Source organism: Salmo trutta, chromosome 9, assembly GCF_901001165.1.
Source record: "Salmo trutta chromosome 9, fSalTru1.1, whole genome shotgun sequence".
Classification (NCBI taxonomy): domain Eukaryota; kingdom Metazoa; phylum Chordata; class Actinopteri; order Salmoniformes; family Salmonidae; genus Salmo; species Salmo trutta.
The window spans coordinates 904,140-909,999 of NC_042965.1; the positions used below are offsets into that span (position 1 = coordinate 904,140).

Sequence of the window (5,860 nt, forward strand, 5' to 3'; positions counted from 1 at the left end):
TCTTGTCCCGGTAGTGATATGTAGATTTGTAGTGACATGTTTTGGGGATTTAGAGACATCTATCTATTATTTTTAATATTAGAGGTATTTAATATATTGCATGAATCAATAAAAACTAAGAAGGCTATTAAAATACAAATGTTTTACTAGTATAATGTGTGTCCCTCAGTTTTATGTCATTGCTGTTACCGCCTTGAAAATCGGTGATTACAAAGATCTACAAGGACATTGAGCATTCTCTCCAGTGGCAAACTGTTATCAGGGGAGAGGTTTATAATAAGAACCATGACTGATGTCACTTATAAAGCAGAAAAGTGCTTCATTTGACACATTTGTTTGTTTACCCACAGAAAACTGTCCGACAAAATACACATTTTATAACTGTGCCCAGGATTATGAACAGAGAAATAACATACCACATAACTACAAAGTCTTTGGGAAATTAACCTCTAACACATTACATCACTGAAGCCAATGTCACTGACACTAATGTGAGAAAAAATATTTTTTTGGTTGATGTATAATGTCTACCAGCTGTCTCTCTCTCTGTTGAATTGAGCCTGGGAACGAGATTAGTTTATTTAGTATCTGTAGCAATTGTAAAAAATAACCATTGACTACTTTTTTGTATCGCTATATAATCTGTTTTGTTTCCCAAAATGGAACTTTACCTCTTTCTTATGAGAGTTGAATATCACTGAATGCAATGGGGAGGAGTGGGGGAAATAATCTGCCCGTGACATCATAACGTTGTGATACGTGGAACATTTTTGGTTTTGCATAACAATATACCCTTGATGAGGTAAGCCATTTAACTTTAGGTTGAGATGCCCTGTAAGCTGTTCTAGCATGTCTTGTTTTGTGTTTTTGTAGTGGGGTGTTCACATATGATGGCAGGCTTTTGGGCATCAAGGAATCACTCAAAGCTGTGTCTCAGGACATGTGTAGCTATTCTGCTCCCCCTAGTCTTCTTTCATATAGGTAGGTGATAGAAGATAAGTATAACTGAACTCTAATCCTATACCTTGAATTCCATCTAGATGACCTTGTTGTTTTGTAATTCTTGCCACTGAAAATGTTTACATATCTTAGCAGTAAGGTAATTTTATCATGTTAGATATTGTAACATTGCTGTTGTCATTGTCAATCATGTAAATTATGAATGGAAAATGAAGATGATAATATTATTTCAAGACTGTATTTCACTTTGATATGAGACTTTTATTGCGAGGAAATTAAAGGGGCAATCTGCAGTAACTACATTTTTTTTTTACTTAGAAATGAATGATATGTGCAAATTGATTCTTAAAGAATATAACTTAGAAATGCCTCATGAGCTATTCTCAACTGTCGTACCCCGTCAGAACCCAAAATATAAGTTTGTTTTACGCCGATGTTTGTAAACAAAGTAAATGTAAAGAAACAGTGTATAGCCTCAAAACATGGTTAAAACTATAATGTTGATATGTAGCCATGGCTCTACATAGTACTGTGCGCCTCCCATAGTCTGTTCTGGACTTGGGGACTGTGAAGAGACCTCTAGTGGCATGTCTTGTGGGGTATGCATGGGTGTCTGAAGTGTGTGCTATTAGTTTAAACAGACAGCTCAGTGATATAATGATCAGATGTTACTTTTCATATAATTTACATGCAGCTCAAATGCATGGCAACCAGGAGGAAATATATAAGAGGGATCTTCTAGCATCGACAGGTACTGTGCACTTCCAAAAACAAACCTCCATTATGTTCTGATGTGTATATTAAATAAAATAAAAATTATTTGAACTGTTCATCATAATATTGTCATAAACATGACAAAACAAACGTCATAAGATGTCATGACATCTTGTATCACTGAATGTCAAGTGACATGGCTTATTTGCTATGCATCAGAAACAGCTATGGTAGTTGTTATGACATTTGTTACACACCCACATTTATTTTTTTAAATGTTTTTATTAAACCTTTATTTAACCAGTGACATTATGACAATAATATGACACCATAATGATGTACAATTCAAAAAAAGAATCACCGAAATAGTTGATCTCTGGAACAATTTTAAAACAGTAAAGTTGAAATTATTCGTCAGACTTTTTTTTTAGGGTTCACATATTGGTTGATTTTCACTACCAATTACATATTTATAAAATTGTTTACTTTAAAGACTTTTGGTCTTGTTTTGCTTCAGAAAAGCAATGAACATGCAATAAAGTTTAATCTGTGATACATTTTGGACATTGCCATATTGGAGTTTCATAAGTAAACTGTATCTACTCACATTAACAATGTTGTTCTTCCTTCCTTCCCAGAAATCCCGGCAGAGTATATTGATCCAACTTCCATAGATCTCACTCCCTTGGTCAATACATTAATTAATTCAACACAATTAGGTAAGTCACCAAAATGCAATTAATTTTAAAAGCAGTTGTCTCATCATGATGTCATTTCAACTGTGAACACGCAGCCTGCACACCTCAGTTGGAGTCTGGAAGATTCCACCTCAAAGATTTTTACGGCTCCGGTTAACTTAAAAAACACAAGATCAGTTTATAAAGAGCAGCGTTTCATTAGTGTTTCTTTTACAAGAAGTTACAACATTACTCACCCTAAAATTAGTCTATTGGGCCAAGAGAAACTGTAATCAATGTTTTGGTTTTCTTTAAACAGCCACTACAAACTTCAAATCAAATCAAAGTTTATTTGTCACGTGCACTGAATACAACAGGTGTAGACCTTACAGTGAAATGCTTACTTACAGGCTCTAACCAATAGTGCAAAAAAGGTATTAGGTGAACAATAGGTAGGTAAAGAAATAAAAACAACAGTAAAAAGACAGGCTATATACAGTAGCGAGGCTATAAAAGTAACGAGGCTACATACAGACACCGGTTAGTCGGGCTGATTGAGGTAATATGTACATGTAGATATGGTAATGTCCCGTGTGGCTCAGTTGGTAGAGCATGGTGTTTGCAACGCCAGGGTTGTGGGTTCGATTCCCACGGGTGACCAGTACAGAGAAAAATTTATGAAATGTATGCATTCACTACTGTAAGTTGCTCTGGATAAGAGCGTCTGCTAAATGACTAAAATGTAAATGTTAAAGTGACTATGCATATATGATGAACAGAGAGTAGCAGTAGTGTAAAAGAGGGGTTGGCGGGTGGTGGGTGGGACACAATGCAGATAGCCCGGTTAGCCAATGTGCAATAAAATGGTATTTGTCATATGCTTTGTAAACTGCAGGTATAGACTAAAAGTGAAATGCTTACAGGTTGTTTTACAAAAATGTAGAGTTAAAGATTAAGGTAAAAAAACAAAACAAAAAAATGCAACGTTAGTGGGCATGACTGCGCATGATAAAACCCAACCCTCAAATATCCAAGGATCTGGGAACGTCACATTTTTCTCTAAATCTCAATTTTGGAAGATACTGACTTTATGACCAAAATTATGCTATTTACACTTTGTAGTACATTTTTACAATAGAATCAATGTTTCGGACTAATATTGATGCAACATAGGCCATTTTCAACCAGAGTAGTTGTTTTTTTGAGTTCAGCTGCCCTTAAAGGCTACTTTCAGGGTGATGAAGCATCTAACATAAAGTTGTAAAATACGGAACTTCCCCTTTAATCTTTATCGATTTGTCTCTCCCACTCTAGGCTCACGTCAGCTCTTCTCTTTGTTGAGTGTGACCTCACACAGCTCCCTGGCTCTTCACAAGCTCACTCTACTGGTCTATAACAGTAAACAACCACATAATTTATGACTTCAACAACCATTGTAGTAACCACTATCCAACTCCCCCATCTGTAGCTCTGATGTGTCTGTTGGGGTGTTATATTGAAAGTGCATGCTGGTTTCTGCAGTCTCCTTGCCAGGCATGTTGTGAATGGCTTGCCCTTAGATAGGTAGAACAGCTGTGTGTGCGTGCGCGTGTGCTAAGGTGATGGATTCTAATCTGATTTGTTACACTGACTGTACATAGCCCTTCTTACTGGCCAGCTCTTATGGTCAAAGTTCACTCTTGTAGTTTTTAATAGTAACTGCCTGAAAAATGAACTTACTGTTGTACAATACAGCAGGCGTTATCAAACTTTTTTGCTTCGTGACTCACTGTAAGGATTGCGCTGTGAAAAAACATACATAAAGAAAATTACATAAGTAAAACATTGATTACAGTTTTTGACAATTGCTTACACATGATTTCTGAAACTATGGCTCTTTTTCTCTAGACTCTACACACAAAACCCCAAAACACTCACACAACATGCAAAACATCACACATCTCTTGCAAAACCAAACACTTCATTCAAAACTATTTTAACTCTGCTCAAAGTTGTGTTTTTGCATCAAAACTCTACACACAAACCATCAAATGATTAGCTCTTATACACGCCAACTACACACGGATGTGACAAATGTAAAGCACTACTATCTCGTGTCTTTTGCATGTTCAGTGGAGTCCACGGCAGTTTGTCATAGCACTCACACGTACATGTATGTGCAAAAATATATACAGTATGTATGCATATTCAGTATATATTTACACTACAAACAGAAATGCAAGGGGGGAAAAATAATGTCCATTGCTCGTGTTTCTTGGCCCAAGCAAGTCTCTTCTTCTTATTGGTCCTTTTTCAAGTGGTTTCTTTGCAGCAATTTGACCATGAAGGCCGGATTCACGCGGTTTCCTCTGAACAGTTTCTATTTAGGGTGTTCAAGCTCTGATGTCTAAGTGAAGAAATGAGCTATAAGTGTTTTCACACGTGAGGGTGTAGGTAAACGGTAAATGAGTGCGGCATTTTGAATGGCAGTGTTTTCCAAACGAAACACAAGACCTGTTAGTTTTAAATGATGTGTCCTATGTAGAGAACTGTGTTTAGTGTTTTGCAAAAAGTGTGTTTTACAATTGCAAACTGAGTGTAAAGCAGATAATGTGCTTACAGTTTTGCAGACTTGGTCTGAAGATTAGGTACATTAATTAATGAGTTCACTGAGTGTGCCTCAAGTACCACTTTCAGTGTGTAAGCGATTGTAAAAAAAACTGTAATTTCCCCCTAACTAACCTTATGAAGATTTGCGTATGAGCTTCTGGCCAATTTGTATGGAGTTGACTGTATAATAATCAAATTATTTGTAAAATGGACAAGATATGTCATCCCGTGTGTCACAATGGGTGGTTTGTGGATTCCGAAGAGTCAGGCGCAGGAGACAGAAAGATTCCGTAAATGAATTTAATAAAAATATCCACACGGAAAATATGCAAGGTATGGAGTGCAAGGTGTGCAAAAGTAACGCACCACCCTTAAAAGAACGTAACCAGGGACGCAGCCCAAAAGGAATAGCGTAACTCCACAATATACAGAACCACATGAAACACACCCAGACAAACGAACAATCCCGCACAAACAACAAACCTAACTAACTAGCCTAAATACCCCTCCCCACTAACAACTAACACAAAACAGGTGCGCAACTAACCTAGGCCTAACTAACAGAACGTGAAACATAAATCGATGGCAGCTAGTAGGCCGGCGACGACGAGCGCCGCCCGGGCGAGGAGGGGCGCCACCTTCCGTAGGTGTCGTGACACCGTGACCCATCTAGACCCCTTGCCACAACCTGCTAGTGGGTTCTGACCCATAGTTTGGAAACCACTGCTCTATATCATCACTGTCAATTTCATTAAGACCTTGTCATGATTCGACATACTGTCGATCAGTATCATGTTTGCCTAATTCCCTTAGCACATCATGTCAACCATAGTCTATTGAATAACACAATATTCATCTTTAATTGTATAATATACAGTAAGTAATGCTAAATGATAGCTGTAGTAGAAAGCAGACCTGGG

At 37.3% G+C, this 5,860-nt stretch overlaps 1 long non-coding RNA gene across 1 annotated transcript; it reads right to left on the reverse strand.

Moving 5' to 3' along the window:
• Window positions 1-1,746: 1,746 nt before the first annotated feature.
• Window positions 1,747-4,567, reverse strand: LOC115199710 (uncharacterized). The gene is made up of 3 exons (XR_003879403.1): window positions 4,071-4,567; window positions 2,477-2,529; window positions 1,747-2,358 (listed from the first exon to the last, which is right to left on the reverse strand). It is a non-coding gene; the product is annotated as an uncharacterized LOC115199710 (long non-coding RNA).
• Between the last annotated feature and the right edge of the window lie 1,293 nt (window positions 4,568-5,860).